The sequence below is a fragment of the Ammodytes marinus genome (assembly GCF_949987685.1).
Source record: "Ammodytes marinus genome assembly, chromosome: 16".
NCBI classification, from domain to species: domain Eukaryota; kingdom Metazoa; phylum Chordata; class Actinopteri; order Uranoscopiformes; family Ammodytidae; genus Ammodytes; species Ammodytes marinus.
The window spans coordinates 14,824,679-14,841,894 of record NC_137220.1 but is presented as its reverse complement, the minus strand read 5'-3'; the positions used below and the strand labels follow the sequence as shown (position 1 = coordinate 14,841,894).

At 38.3% G+C, this 17,216-nt stretch overlaps 1 gene segment (V, D, J or C); it reads left to right on the top strand.

The window, feature by feature from the left end:
• The first annotated feature begins 7,357 nt into the window (after nucleotides 1–7,357).
• On the top strand, nucleotides 7,358–14,076 carry LOC307263125 (Ig mu chain C region membrane-bound form-like). The segment is given in 6 exons: nucleotides 7,358–7,402; nucleotides 9,048–9,338; nucleotides 10,579–10,917; nucleotides 11,024–11,104; nucleotides 12,785–12,906; nucleotides 13,910–14,076.
• The last annotated feature ends 3,140 nt before the right edge of the window (nucleotides 14,077–17,216 follow it).

The window sequence follows — 17,216 nt, the reverse complement described above, 5'->3', positions numbered from 1 at the left end:
TAAAGCTGACAAGACTTTCAGCCAACCTTTAGATGTTATAACTGCTCATAATAATAGAGCATAATAATTGTAAAGTATTTTTCAGGAGCGTCCAAAATTGAATGAAATAAAAAAAAAACATCAGGGAAGTTTTGCACATAATTTGATCTAACTATCACTGGTTAAACTGAATATGGAACTGAATATTTAAAGTGACAGCATTTGGCGATAACAAGTGCGCAGGGTGGAGTTTTTGTATGGGGATATGTCACAGTGCAGTATAACGGCCACAGTGATACATCCTATGACAAAAACCACCTTCCACTTAGAAGGTGTATGGTGCTGATTTTGAAGTATCTAAGTATAATTGTTTTTTGCTGCCTGTAAGTAAATAAGTAAGTACAGCCTTATTGGTATAGCAAGGTTTTAAATAGATCATGTAAATATTCACATGGACCAAAATTACACTAAATAATATAGTGACAGCATCTGTGTGTAGTTTGTATGAAGCCTACATGCAGGGTAGAGTTTTTGTATGGCGTTATATCACAGTGCAGTATATAGCGGGGGCCACAGTGATACATCCTATGACAAAAACCTCCTTCCCCTGAGAGGGAAATTATGTGACGCTTCTGGACCTAGTAGGTGAAACTGCTTTTTGCTCCCTGTAAGTGTCCAACACAACTGTTTAGGGAAAGCAGAGACGTTTAAAGATGCACAAATGTGTTCTTCGACAAAGGGTTTTGCTAGGACATTTACCAACTTGGACATAATGAACCTTTCCCTTTTAACTGGCTCTGTCCCTAGCCATTTTAAGCATGCTTTATTTCAGCCTTTGTTTAAAGAAACACATTTAGATCCCCCCAATTAATAACAGGTCTATATACAAGCTACCTCTGATATCCAATTTATTAGAGAAAGTTGTTGCATAACATTTTAGAAACACATAGCATGTATGATGCCTTTCAATCAGGATTTCACAGACGACACTCAACTGAAACCCCACTTTTAAAGGTCACTAATGATTTCATGATGGCTGATGATGTTTAAAATAGCTTCTTATGCCTACCACACACTGGAGGACTTTTAAAAGACTTTGAAAAGACTGATGACTGACACCCTCTCACATCTAAAGGCCATGACACACCGGTCCGACTACCCGAAAATGGAGTCTGCCGTTTCAGGCAGCTCCAGTCTGCCCGTCATGGCCCAAAAAGTGCCAAGAACACACCGAGCCGATTACTGACTTTCCGTACGCTCTGCGCTTGCGCGGGACGTAATGTCTCCATAACAGCAGGCGGCGCTAATCTGTATTGTGGCCCAAAAAAATACGGAGGCCGGAAATGATGGGACAACTCTCTAGATCATAAACATAGATAGAAATACGTATATTTATATTTATGGACCATAAAGAGCACCATATTTAGCAGAGAGTGTCGAGCAGTCAACAATGGTTGATGCATGTGAGTACTCGCTGAACGAAACAAACAAACACATTAAAATAATGGCTAGCTGTTGTTAGCTGTTTGTGCAACCCGCCTCACTTCCGGGCTTCACTGATTCGCTAGCCCTCCACCAATCAAATTGCTCCAACTGAAAGACTTTTGGCTCAAAAGAAGCCCGACGACATCTACGACGACCGACTTCACGGCACACACCAACAAGATTTGTGTCCCCGCCCCTTCCAGACTCTCCGACGGCAATAATCGGGCCGGTGTGTCCTGGGGCCTCATTTATCAACGGTGCGTACGCACAATAGAGTGCGTACGTGGCTCACTAAGCAACATTTGCGATTTATCAAAAGTATACTTGACGGGAAGAAGTGCGGTGTTCCACGCACAATATAACCCATGCGTACGGACAAAAAGTGGAGAAAGGAGAACTGGCGACTCCAGTCGGCAGATGAATGAAGTACGAGAACGAATGTGTCTGTGTAAAATTAATCGTATTAAGCCATGCATGCATGTCATACATCGGGAGTTCCTTTGCAAAACGGATAAAGCCATTCTTACAATTAATATGCCTCGACCGATTTTTCCATGGAGTGATACCAACAAAAACAAAACGAATTAGGATCTTAAATAGCCTACAAACGGAGACATATGAGTGCAAATAAAAACAAAATAGCAACGTTCGAATAAACTCTGCAGTTATTAAAGAATAACCTATCTGCATGTTGTGGAATTAATTCTGATAATATTGAGGTGGAATACAGCCTATTACTTTTACACTGACGCTGTTCTCGATGCCTCAGTCAGGCAGACAGGAGTGCACCTTTTCATACACTAATGATAAGCCTACTGTACATCACATAGGCTACTGTGATTTTTTTCACGGCTTTTAGTCCGTTTTATTTATGTGTTTTTCTTTGTGTTTAAGCACGTCGCAATTGTGTTTTGAAAGGGACTGTGAAGTTTATTATTAACCCTCCGCCGCCCGTCACTGCCCCTGGATGAATTCTCCGAATCTGTATCTCATGGGGGGTCTCAGTGCCCCCCGCTCGTGGCACAAACACTGTTGTGTGAGTGAGGATATGCACTTGTTTGCGTCCACTTTTATGTCGGATCACTTCTTTTTATTTCGGCCACAGCGTTCACAGAGATCGCCACAGGCTGCACTCTATCGCCTTTACGCTCACACTGCCACCAAACTATATTTTCCCTGTTCGCCACTTCTCCAACGGCTACTTCGGGGTGACCGCAGTGATCCACACCGTGTGGAGTTTATTTTTCCATTTCCCTTTCAGTCGGCGATTGCCACTACCGCCTTCATGCACTCAGTAAATGATATTCATTCGGGCGTGTCGATGACTATGTATGGGTAAATATGGGCGGTACGTGAAGCCCGCAAAGGCTGCGCCACATTTAGAGTTGATTGTGATTTATAAAGGGAAATAGGCGTAGGACGTGAGTGCGCACTGCTTCATAAATCGGAAAATATCTTTCGCACGCACTGCCCTAAATCCTACGAAAGCAACCTTCTAACGCAAATCCTACGCAAAGTTTGATAAATGAGGCCCCTGGCCTTTAAGACAATCGACTCACACCTGAAGACAATAAGTCATTAGTTCTCTGAGTTCAGTCACAGACTAGATTTTGCAAAGACAGAGCGTCTTATATTGCAAGACTACAACTAGATTCCTTTTTGAGATTTATGTTATTTCCAATCCTGCAACCGGGGATAAAAAGTGATTTCAGTCGAATAAAACATTTTTTTAGAAGGTAAAATGGACAGGGTGGACTCTACTACTTAAGTAAATACAAACAACTATATGCCCTTATCACATAGGCTAAATGTCATGCCTGATCACATTAAAAACTACAAACGCGATTGTGATTATTCAATTAAAAAAAGTTAATTCAATATTCCGAGTGGGGGACTTCCTGTAAGTATTTGGCCGGGGTTTTTTTTGCTGATCTTGTCCCCCCAAAACTCTCACTCCTAACCCTAAATGTGACGGTAAAGTGTTATGGTCGCGCAGTTGTCAGCCTGGTTCTTCAGCCGAGGCTGCCAGGTAAAAGTGTCAGAAAAAGTGCCTCACAGACGGACACAGGTCGCGACTAATGCTGCTCCTCCTGCGTTGTGTGTTTGGTGCTGGAGAGAGCGCACCCATTGGTTGTTGACAGTGTTCAAGTCATTTAACTTCCGTATTTGCATGAGCCAACGCTAAAGATTCACTATAATATCAAACATGTTTGATATTGTCAGAACGTCAAGACGGGAAGAAGACTGACTGAAATCGGGTCATATGACCACCTCACACCAAACGACTGAGATTACGGGCACGCGCCACAACTCCAGCAAGACTCTCGTGATTTCAGTCCGACATTGTAAATTTGTCTGCAACTGTCAAATCGCATGAGAAGACGTGTGGTGTGAGGTCGGCATTATTGGTTTCACTGGACCTCAGCTCAGCATTTGACGTTGTTGATCATGCTATTCTTTTAAATAGGCTTAACCAGTTTGTTTGTATTTCTCTAACTGCATTGAAGTGTTTTAATCCTACCTCATTTACAAGTGAGATAAGTTTCTCTGACACTGATAAGTTTCTCTATCTCTGTGGGTCAGTTCATGTCGGACATAGCACCTTTGTCATGTGGTGTCCAATAGGGTTCTGTTCTAGGTCCCCAATGCTTTTAATTATCCCTATACATGTAAATAAAAGTAATACAAGTGGGTTTTAATGCGAGTTTAGGGTCAAAGATGAAAGATTTGATGAGTATTTACTTGTCACAATAACTATTATTTGATATCCATGCATTTAAACATACTTTAATCTTCTATACTAACGTGCATACAGTGTGAAACTCAAATACTGTCAGCCTTGAATTTAAGATACTATCAAAAGAGACATGAAATGTGTGTACATTCTGGACTTGTGGTTATCAACATCCTCACTGGTTAATATTCATGTAACAGGAAACAATCTTCACCACAACAGGTGCTTCCTCATCTAGTGAACAAACCGAAATGTTGCACTGAAAGCCAAAGACACAGAAAACAGCACTAATGCATTACACAAATGCATTTGTTTCTTTTCAACATGAACATTATTCATTAAGAACAATTTAATTCTAGAACATGCCAGTTGTCTATAACACAGCATAATCCAAACCTGTATAAATAAGTAACACCAATTTAAAATGTGTTTCCTGTCATGTCCGTGATCTGGTTAATTTACAGCATCATGAATGTATTTCATTGTGTTATCAATTTTCTGACCAGCTGACGGTTTAAACAATTAATTCGCTCATTAATTATGTGGCCTTTGCTGTGGATGTAATGCTACTGTTTCTCTCAGCTTAATAAGCCTTGTTATATTTCTTAAACATCTGAAAAACGTTCCCTGATGAAAGCAAAGCCACTGATTATTTAAGGTGAGGTGTGATGCCATATGGCAAATAGTGCTTTTACTGAGCACAGAATTATGAATTTTAAGTATTCATAACATACTAAGAAAAGGTGTCAGGCTGTTCAGAAGAAACAATCATTGGGATCTCTTTTAGGGTATTATCAGCTCTAATTGATCAGCTTGAAATACATAAATTATTCCATGAACGCAGACTTCGTAGACTGAGACTATACACTGCCACACATTTTAGACCCAAAACCCCAACACAGTAGGTTTATCTGAACAACAACTAATGCTGCATAATTGCAGAACAATCTTTGAAGTTTTGCAAAATGTCAAGGCCATGTCAACATTCAAACATGACTATTAGGCCTACCATCGAGAAAGAGTGTACTGCCAAGCTAGTGGCTCTACTAGAGGCTGTATTCAGGCAAAATTGGCTTTAACTAAATGTTTGGTCATGTTGATGTTAAGCAGGGAATCTATAATGTCCATCTTCATGGTTTGGTGTATTAGCATGCATGCTAACATTGGAATGCTATTAGTTTTGCAGGGTGTTGGTGATAAAACACAGTAGTAGATATTTACATGGGATATGAGGCAAAGTCATTGTAGTATCAAAGGAATTTCATTTCAACCTAAGGGGACATGAATGTGTGTATGAATTTTGGCTTTATTAAAGTTCAGTGGGTCATCATAGTCATTTCATAGCCTGGTCCTACCAGACCATTGTACTTCATTTCCTTTGTACAGAAGGTCTGGAATCGTTCAATTGACAAACGTTAACTCACTTGAAGGCGGGTGTCTGTTGAAGTTTAAAACTATTGGATCTGCCCAGAACCTCAATGTCATTGTTCTCAGCCACTCCCTTTGTTCGCTGATTGGACAGGTAAAAATCTATCCTGAGAAAGCCCTCGAATATACTGCGGACCCAGACTGACTACAGAAGGGAAATGAAAATTGAGCGGAAGTAGGTAGGCGGCGGTGCCAGGATAGTCATTTCATCCTGTGGGCACCAAAGATACCTCCATCATATTTAGTGGCCATCTATGGTTGTAGACACATTTAACTAAAAACCAAAAATATCAACCTCATTGTTGCAAGACAGAATTCAAAGCGGACCACAAAAGTCAGATTCCTCCCATGAGGATCATGAACCTCTGTACAGACCTGCACCTTGGTGCCATGTGATCCTTACAGTTTCGCTGCTATTGGTTTAAAATTGGTGATTTTTTGGGTGCAGTAGATTAATTACATATGCCGTTGGGCGAAAGCATCTTGGCTCTCTCGACAGTGTGCGAGGCTGGCTTGCAACTCTTTGCGACTCTTAACCATAGCCTAGGCCTACATCAGAACCGCCAATACAGCCATAAAACAGAGTTCACCCCAGGTGTAGTGTAGGCATTGTGTTCTTCTTGCGATCAAGCCAAGGTTAAATTAAGCAGGAAGCTTTATAACATTTTGGTAGACGTTTGCTAACATTTGTTAGCAAACGTCTAGTGTTTTGTTCGGAATGCACGTGGCTACGTCTCCCCCAATGCTGGGGTAACAGTCTGGTTTCCCAGGGATTAAATTTATTTTATTTATTTTTTTTTTTAAAGAAAGAAGTGAATACAAGTTTAGATGAAGTGTTAGATTAGGAATAGATTAAAATAAATATTTAATATTTAATATATATTTTAAAAAAAATGTCTCTCTTGCTGGGCCCCCTAGTGGCAAATGGGCCCTAGGCACGTGCCTAGAATGTCTAGATCTAGGTCTATGTATCAGCATAAGTTTAAACCACAATTTAAATAAACATTTCTAACAGCAAAAGCAAACAATGATTATGTGTTGTGCACAATTGTGTAAACGTCTGTTTCCCATACCGGTAACACTTAACAATAAGGGTATATAATTAATGGTTAGTCAATGCTTAATAAGCATTTACTACTGGTTAATTGAATTTGGTTACACAACCCTATACATCATCATCTTATGTTAACATAAATCAGGCTGAATCAAGTGCATGCTGTTGTATGAACTCCAAGCTGCAGGAACTGGAGCTGACAGGAGGGTCTGATTAAAAAGGAAGTGTTCGCTAACTGTTGGAAAAAAACACTTAATATTACATAACGAAGACCACAGGAAATGAATATCTCAGGGGACATGGTTAATAAATAGTACAGTGGGAATTGCTTGATCAATGAAACTCGTTTGCTTTTCTGGCTTTGAACAACACTTTTAGTATTTGTATTAGAAGCCAACTGTACTATTTCACTGTGACGTTTACTTTGACTACTGGGGGAAAGGGACACAAGTCACAGTAGCTTCTGGTAAGTAATAATCTAATACATTCTGACTAAAGGCAATAAATATTGTGCATGTTTATTAATAGGTTCATGTTGATTTATAATGCAGTTAAACTATGCAATAGGCAGCAAAAGCTAAAGTACAGGGTAATTAATTACTGATTTGTATTAGTTGTTACAAGCTGGAAAGTATTTTTGCACAGTAGTGCTATTGAAACCTGTCACTGTGACGACTACTTTGACTACTGGGGAAAAGGAACAATGGTGACGGTCACATCAGGTAAAATAGTCTCTTCCTTTCTTCATATTGATTATGTGATGATTCCATTGTTTAATATAACATAGACCACAGTGGCATCAACAGAATATTTAAGGTGATGGTTTTTGTATACTGGATGTGTTGAGATGTAATACTGTGACGGTGCTTTTGATTACTGGGGGAAAGGCACAATGGTTACAGTAACATCAGGTAAGCCTATCTAATTTTACTTTCTCTAACATATACATCTAGATTAAAAACTGTTTTAGAAGAAAGAAAGAAATCCAAATGTTAAAACCGGCATTTCATTCATTTCTGTAATACTGTATGTTAAAATGTGTTCGATTCAGTAGACTGCATTTAAACTTCAATCATTTAAACTAAAATCATGTCTGGCTCATTTTCAAAAGTAAATGTAAATAGATGTTCATACAAAAACCTGGAAAACAAAAATGGAAAGTGTAGAAATCTGGGAAAAGGTTTTTGTATGAAGCGGTTAATAATTTGTGTGACTGTGACTACGCTTTTGACTACTGGGGAAAAGGCACTATGGTTACCGTCACATCAGGTATGTAATTAAAAAAAGTTCTGATATGAAAAATAAATTCCTAAACACGTAACTAAAATGTAAATTGTAAATACCATGTAGTCACAACTGTTGGCTCGTGATAAGACAGATAATGGTATCTTAAAATAGTGAATTGATGTTTAAAACTCCTGGCTGTTTAGTTTAGTAGGTCTAGCAACATGGATGCTTTTTACTTTGATTTGAACACTTGTGAAAAACCAAACTTTTTGAAAAGTAATGGCATATATATTACGGTAAAGGGTTTTTGTAAGAAGTGTCAATTAACTCTCGTAACTGTGACAACTGGGCTTTCGACTACTGGGGAAAAGGCACAATGGTAACAGTGTCATCGGGTAAGATTTGAAACATTTAAAATGTACAAAAGGGTATCTTTGACACTGTTAAATGTCCTTTTTACGTTTAACCGAAAAAATCATGTGTCACTTCATAAGTAAATGTTTTCATTGTGTACACTAAATAGTCAAAGAGTAATTGTATCACTATACACTGGTAGCTATTTATGGCTGGTGTATTTGAGTTTATTTAAGTGGATTGTAAAACATAGTTGGATTAGATGAATGTCAAAGTAGACATTTAGTGCTCGCCATAAATAGACGCAGCGTTTTAATACTACCAGGTGAGTAGATTAGGCACAGTGTACTATGATGCTTTTGACTATTGGGGAAAAGGCACAACAGTAACTGTTTCATCAGGTAAGAATTATTTTTAACCACATACATAATTGCTGAATTTGATCAGAAGTACTTTTTGTAAGAATACAATTGCAGTCAGCTTAATTAATGAACATTGAATGTAGACCATTGTGCCTTCAATTTTAAAAAATACTCAAGATTATTGTCAATGTTTTGCCTTGTTTATCAATTTATATATAACTCCTACTAACAGTATTAAGGAACTTAAGAAGGGTTACAAAGGTTGTGTATGGTGGGCACTTGAAGTTTACATGCCACAATATTCATCGATTCAACTGACTTCTCTGTTTTAACTCATGCTTAGAGGAAATTGTCTTTTTTGTTGAAATAAATGTTATCTAATTTAAACAACATTAACAATGACAGTTGTTTTTCCTTTTCCCAGCCGCCTCAACTAGACCAACTGTGTTTCCTCTGGTGCAATGTGGTTCTGGAGACACAGTCACTCTTGGCTGCCTTGCCACTGGCTTCACACCCTCTTCACTGACCTACACATGGACCAAAGATAGGTCTGCCTTGACAGACTTCATTCAGTACTCTCCGGTACAGAAGAACAACGTCTATACAGGAATCAGTCAAATCCGAGTGAGCAGACAGGACTGGGACGCAAGGCTGACTTACCGATGTGTCGTGACACATGCTGCGGGAATTGCACAGGCTGAATTCATTGCAAAACGTAAGACTTATGCTGATATATAAATGCCTTTTTTATTAGTTGATTTTTAACTATAGCAGATTTACAAAGTGAAGATGTCAACCTGATATACAATTGTTTAACAATTTGAAGCGTTTGAATTTGATTTATAACAACACAAAATGTAAAAGCAGTAAATATAACTTATAATTAATGTCATGCATCATTGACTTACCCTTAGTCAAAGAAAGTGTTACTACTTGTAGTAAGCTTACTTACAGTATGATAAGGATAATAATTATGATAATGTAACGTTCGATTGCAACATTCACAAATTCTAATTTGGTGACTTTATGTCAAGCAAGTAATTCATGTTAAAAAACTTTTGTTTTACACTAATACTTTAGCAATAACTCTATTTATACAGCAAAATTCAAGCAATAAATTGAGCTCAAAGTGTTCTTCTTTAAAATGTTGAGGCAGCCTTCACCATGTCCTCGCAAATGTATCCCAATCTGCTGATCTTGATATTGTAAACCTAACGTAAGAGAGCAATAATTGATTTAATCTATTTTACAATATACTCCGACCTTATATTTTAAATAGAACAAACATAGAAGGCAGTATTATGCTAAAAAATGACCGTTACCAAGTAAAATAAAGTGAAATATCCTTTAATATTTATATTTTATTATTTGTAGGACGAGTAAACCAATTCTTAGACAAACCAAGCATGTGTGGTGGTATTAAATGGCTGAAGCTTACTTGTGTATATTCAGCTGCTGACACAGTCTATTTTATTTGTTACTAATCTACTGTATGTCTTCTGCACCTGTCTAAGAACGATTTTTGCAATGTGTTCTGCTTTTTTCCATCTATCTCCATAATTCTAGTTATGCAGATAGATGGAAACTGTATGTTGATAATTCCAATCTGCGTTTGCTTGCCCAAGCGGTCAATGTATATGCAGAAGCAAGTATTAAGGCTGTTCAAATATGTAATATTTTACAATGACAATCTTATTTTCCTTGTGACCCTTTCTGCACACTCTATTAACAAGCTACAGTGTAAATTTAGAGAGAATAATGCAATGTTCATATGTGTGTGCAAGTTGCATAACGTAAATTAATTCAGAAAAAACATTAACTCAGTCACACTGTAAAACGTAAATAAATCCGGATTACATGAACATTTTAGCACATTGACCACCTCTGCTTCTGCATATATATATATTGTTCCCTGCTTTCGCATACATATATTTGTGTATATGTTTGTGTTTCAGAGGTGAGATATCAGTTGCCAACTGTTAGAGTGTTTGCCTCCCCTGACGAGGGAACCGAGCGTTCCTTCTCCTGCTTTGCCAAACATTTTGCGCCAAACAAGTATGAGATCAAATGGCTGAAAAATGGAGAAGAAGTCGCCCAAGAATACGCAGTGGAAACTCCTTCTAAGGAAGAACAGGACCAGAATGGAACTGTATACAGTGCAGCAAGTTTTCTCACAGTACCGTCCGAGGAGTTGGATGAGGGCAATAAGGTCACGTGTGTGTTTAAAGGAAAAGGTGAAAACGGTCCAAAAATCACCAATTCAACTGTACCATATCGTAAACAGCGTGAAGATAGTGAGTAAACTTTTTCTTCTTTAAAAATTATATCTTTATTTGAATTTCAATTGTCACGGTTTTACAGCACTATCTGTTCATATTTGTTCATTAATTGCTCACGCAGCTAAAGAAGAATGTTCTACTGCAGCAGTGGATGTTGAGATCACTGGCCCCAACATGAAGGACATATTTTTAAATAAAAAAGGTAAGCTAGAATGCCAAGTCAACGTGAACAGAGCTTCTGTTGTTAAGATAAAGTGGGAGGACGAGTATGAAAATGATATGGCTAATGACTTCATCGAGCCTGGTAAAGGAAGGACAGGCCCATTCACCGTTACACATGAAATCACGTATGATGAATGGAGCCAGGGGAAAGTGCGCAAATGCATTGTTGAACATGAAGACTTATTGGATCTCGTGAAGAGAACCTATCAAAGGCCAATTGGTAAGAAAACCATTAAGTATTTGTGCACTAAAACCCTGTGTTTAAATTACTCTTGGCATGCCATAGAAACACATTGTGTTATTTGTAGCAAAACATTTCAGTGCTACACAGACTTGTTTTTTGTGGCAGGGGGCTTAATTGTTCTGTCATGCTTGCAGGAAAACCGACTCTGCAACCGTCAGTGTTCATGATGCCTCCAGTAGAGAACACTAGAAAAAAATCAGTGACCCTCACTTGCTTGGTGAAAGACTTCTCCCCTCAGGAGGTTTATGTGTCTTGGCTTGTCGATGATGAGGAAGCAGACGCACAATACAAGTTCCACACAACAAACTCTGTAGAAAACAATGGCTCCTATTCTGCCTATGGCCTGTTATCGCTCAGCCTTGAGCAATGGAAAAGGGAAGACGTAGTGTATAGCTGTGTAGTTTACCACGAGTCTGTGGCTAACACAACTAGAGCTATCGTCAGGTCCACTGGCAACAATACAGTTGAAAAAAACAACATGGTCATACTCAACATGAACGTGCCTGAACCTGTGTGCAAGCCCCAGTAGATGTGATGTTGTGTCTCTGTGTCTTCTGCTGTTTGTTGTTTGATGTGTGTTGCTTTTGATATGACATTGTGTTTGTCTTTTTAACGCAGTTTTAAAATCAAAATAAAAAAAGAAGCTCTTTGCAACTCTGTTGGTCTTTGTCGCATACAGTTCATGTCTTTATTCAACCAATATTTAGAGCTACATTTTTATCATAAGTGTGTTATCCGAATGCAGCACACATCTTTTGTAGATTTCAGCTTGTTTGAGTTTTAGACCATTGACAATAACAACATTTCAAACGTCCAACATCACTAGAATAACACCATAAAAACCCCACTTACTTTAATCAAAATTGAATTAAATACATGTTTGCTCATAGTTTTTATTTTTTATTGTAAGTGGTGCATTAACACTATTTGTTCAACTTGTCTGTGTGTGCGTATGTTTCCTCTACTGGGCTTTGCACCTCCAACAAAGATAATTGTTTTAGGTCCAACTCAAGCTCCGTGGTCCTTCGGTCAAATAATTAATTTACTGATTCACAAGCCAAGACAAGCATTCCCCATCAATAACTGGGTCTTTCAAAAGCAATTTGGGATCATTGTAGGGCAGCCTCCATCAACACAATCAAAATTTAAGGAGGATAGATGCAAAACTATCAGCGCCTGGTACACTCATTACAGTGGAATAAGTAACAAGACTTGCTCATTCATAGCTTTGGATGACTGATTGATATTCTGACCAGATGAACTCTGACCTGTGCGGTTAGAAAACACATCTCCCCATTATAAGAATGTAATTAAATCAGGTCTTTTAATAGAATTTGGTCACGGTTGTTTTGAACAATGGGCTGGTTGTGGATAGTACCGAGTATTAATTTAATAATTACTGTACAACACATACAGACATCTACCAATGGAACGGTGCCATGGAGGCAGAAGAAGACAACATGGGAAACACAGCCCTCACCTTCATCCTTCTCTTCCTCATCACTCTGCTGTTCACCATTGGAACCACTGCTTTCAAGGTAATACAGAGTTTGAATTGTCAGTGTTTAGAGTTATAGCACAGATTTAGATTTGACTTGACTTAACCAGACAACTGATGAATAGTTTTAAGTATTCAAAAATCACAGATGGGTTGGCAGGAAACTCATCCTATAGTGTCAGAAGTGGAATTACATAGGTTCAAACAGGGGTATTGCTGCAATAGAAAAAATGTCAGCATCAAATGATGAAAATCATCTTAATGAAATTCCATCATAACTACCTCAGTATATGTCATAATGCATTGGGCATACTTGACTACATATTGTTATTATAAGTCTCTTCTAACACAAAAACAGCAACATGTGTATAATTAAATGCTTTGAAACTTATAATAAAATATCACCTTTTTAAAATATAATGAACATTACAAACAGTACTACAAGGTGTTTAATCGACTTTTTGGTAACCTGTGGTATACTGAGTTATGTTTTATCAAAAATGTAATGTGTTTAGCCCAATAATTAGACTATAAATAAATATATGGATACATACAAATATATTATATTTTGTAGATGTTGCTGTTAATGACCAATAATATCCCAAAATATTTTTCGCTTAAGCTAAATTAAATGATTAACCAAGCACAGCAAATTATAAGAGCCAGTTGTAACATTTAGTTTCGGACATTTGTTCATACTTTTATGAACAATTCATCCAGAAAATATGTGTATAGTACACATTTGACAATAAGGTCATTGATCTCTTTTGAAAGATCTCAGCACACCGTTTCAGTAATAAATATTTCACATAAACTGTGTAGGACATCTTAAAAAAAAAGGGTCAGGCCAGCATGTAAGGATTGAGTTGCGCGTTATATATTTTTTGATGCAGCAATGTTGTCACTGTAATGAGCTTACATTGGCCCTTTAATACATGCAACATAACCACAAATGTAAGCAATGACAAACAGCTAAAATTAATAATACTAATTTGATTCATATACTAATTCTTGTTATTTAATTTTCCTTTCTGTCTTTTCAGGTTAAATGAAACAAGGTGAAATTTCTGTACAAAAAGTATTTTTTTCCAGCTTTTTTTCTTATAAACTCATAGCATCATGTAAGTAATCACAATTGTACTTTTTACATTTTGATTACAAGAGTTTGGCTGTTTGGAAAAATAAATGTTTAAATGAAAATAACGATTGATGTTGCTCCTCCAACTTAGTATTTGTAAATTGTGTATACTGTCTGTAGTTTTACCAATAAAAGTTTAATACATCATATGCATAACAGTAGTTTTTCTATTTAATATACTACATTTATTTTATTTTATCATTCATTATGTTTTCTTCTGTTCATCACCTCCCTAGCAGCTGGAATCAGCAGCCCATGTTCAACTCATTATGTAAATGTCGGTTAATTCTGGAGTCTATTATTAACAGAATCGAGAAATATCACCTTTTAGCAAAGTCATAAAACGCCATCTGATCAATGTGAATCTATGTGATAACATAACATGTAAACTGATATGAGATATTTAAATGTGCACTATGTTTCTCTTACCGGCATAACCACACCTCACACCTGGTGTCCGTAATGCACCGTTGCTCTTTGCATTGTTTCACTTCTCTAATTTGGTACTTTTTTGGGACCTGGGTGTTACTCAATGCTTCCGCTTGCTGCAAGCTATGATCACTCTGCCCTTTCACGCTGCAACATCTGTGCAACAAACTTCCAGCACTGTCTCCACCTGACTTTAAGGCACCACACACTGCAAAAGTGCAACTCTGCCATCTAGCCTAAATACAAAGATATTACACAGTTGGTAACTTGAACAGAATCTGAAGGTATGTATACCTGAAGGGATGAAATCTGCTCATACTTTTAAAATGTTCTCCATCGTTTAAATTGAAGGATGACAAAATAACCTCTTCTCTATCTCAGGCCCGCGTGTTGTCTCTCCAAACATCACATTATACCCTGTCTGGGAGGGTGAATTAGGGGCCTCTCCACTCAGACTCATCTGCACCCTAAGTGGCTTCTTTCCAGAGAAACTGAGCGTGACGTGGCAAAAGGACGACCAACGTCTAACCACAAGGCAAATCCCTAGGATGCTTCAGAGTATGGATAAAGAGGAGAAAACCTTCACTCTAAGCACTGAGATTGAGCCAAATATGGAAGAGTGGGCAGAGGGTTCAAGTTTCACATGCAACTCCATTCACAAGGATGTTGTATTTAAAAAAACAATAAATATTTGTGAAGGTAATTATATATGGTTACTGTCTCACCATACAACCAAAGCAAATTCTGATGAAACATGAATGTTTTAAGATAAAAGAAAATGCAGGTTGTTTTTAATTAATTTAACATGTATGGGCAAAAACATTTTACTTGCAGTTCATGGACGCAACCCTCCATCCATTCATGTTGAGATTCCCAGCTTCAACACAGTAATGATGGCAAAGTCTGAGGTGATGGCAACATGCTCAGTCTACACTGGGTTGAATGCTAATGTTACCTGGTCGATGGATGGAAGCCCTTCCAGTAACCAAGTGAACCAGATCAAAAACACAAACCATTTAATAAGCACGTTGAAAATGTCTCCGATGCGATGGAAACAACTTAAGCTTCTAAAATGTCAGGCTGAACATAACTGCTTCTCTGCCACTGAGCAGACTGTGCTTTTCCCAGGTAGGAGGACCTCAAAAAAGTAACAAAGCAGGTGTGTTATGAAAATGGAGCACTTGAAAGGAATAATTCTGCTTTGTTTACTTTCTATTTCATCCAGGGCCAGTGGTTTCACCTCCAATGGTGGAGATCAGGAGATCTCTCCCAGATTTGCTGAAGGGGGACAGTGCTGTGCTGGAGTGTGATGTCACACAACTCTCCTCACGTGACCTCTTCATCACATTTCAGGCAGGCAACGATGTCATCTCTGACAGAGAGTATTTCAATCTTCCAAAAACCCCAGGCCCCCATTCCATCAGTAGACGCTTCTCTGTCCTTCCTCTTTACTGGAAGAAAAACACAAGTTTCACCTGTAAAGTGACTCAAGGCTTCTCTAGCAACTTCATGTCAAACTCCACTGGCAATATTTTTGGTGAGAGGAATAACACATTTTTCTCTTAATAACAGTCAATTGAGTGTTTCACAGTTTGCAAATCTGGAATAGACTGACTCTTTGATTCCCTGATCCTTCTCTCATTTAGTGGACCCATCAGTCCAACTCCTTCTGGCCCCCAGTGAAGAATCAGGACCACAGAAACTTGTGTGTTCTGGATGGGGCTTCAACCCTCAAATAAAATGGTCTTCTGAGTCTGAGGAAATATCTCCATCATCAACAAATGACGTCAGCATGGGTGCAGATGGACGTGTGGCAGTGACCAGTCAACTTCATATCCCTCAAACAGAGTGGAAAACAGGGAAGGTCTTCACTTGTGAAGTGTCTGACAGGACTCTGAATACAAATGTCAGGAAGGGCATTAGCTTCTGCTCAGGTAAAATTAAGTTGATAATCACAACCTCAGCTATCTAATGAGAACACTGTGACCATCCAAAAAGTTGTTTTGACTGACTTTAACTTATTACACTAGATCTTGTCCTTATATACAAAAAGGGTATTACATAATGATATAATTACCTTGAGATTTAGTTTTGCTTCATGGCTCTTTTTCCTTGTATTTTCAACTTCAGTTTATTCAGGCAACCCTCCATCCATTCATGTGGAGATTCCCAGTTTCAAGACTGTGATGATGTCAAAGTCAGAAGTGATGGCAACATGTTCAGTCTGCACCATATTCGATGCCAACATTACCTGGTTGATGGAAGGACCACCTTCCAGTAACCAAGTGAAACAGGTCAAGAACACAACCCATTTAATAAGCACTCTGACGGTTTCTTTGAGTCAGTGGAAACAACTGAAGCTTCTAAAATGTAAAGCTGAACATCGCTGCTTCCCATCCCTTGAGATGGCTGTGAATGTCACAGGTAAGAACACCTAACAAAATATAGAATTAATAACAATAAAAAATGCAGTTGAATTGTAAAAGTGAAAGGCTGGACATACATAGTTTTGCTTCTTTTCTACTTCTATCATCCAGGGCCTATAGTTTCACCTCCGATGGTGGAGATCAGGAGATCTCTCCCAGATTTGCTGAAGGGGGACAGTGCTGTGCTGGAGTGTGACGTCACACATCTCTCCTCACGTGACCTCTACATCACATTTCAGGCGGGCAACGATGTCATCTCTGACAGAGAGTATTTCAATCTTCCAAAAACCCCAGGCCCCCATTCCATCAGTAGACGCTTCTCTGTCCTTCCTCATTACTTGAAGAAAGACACAAGTT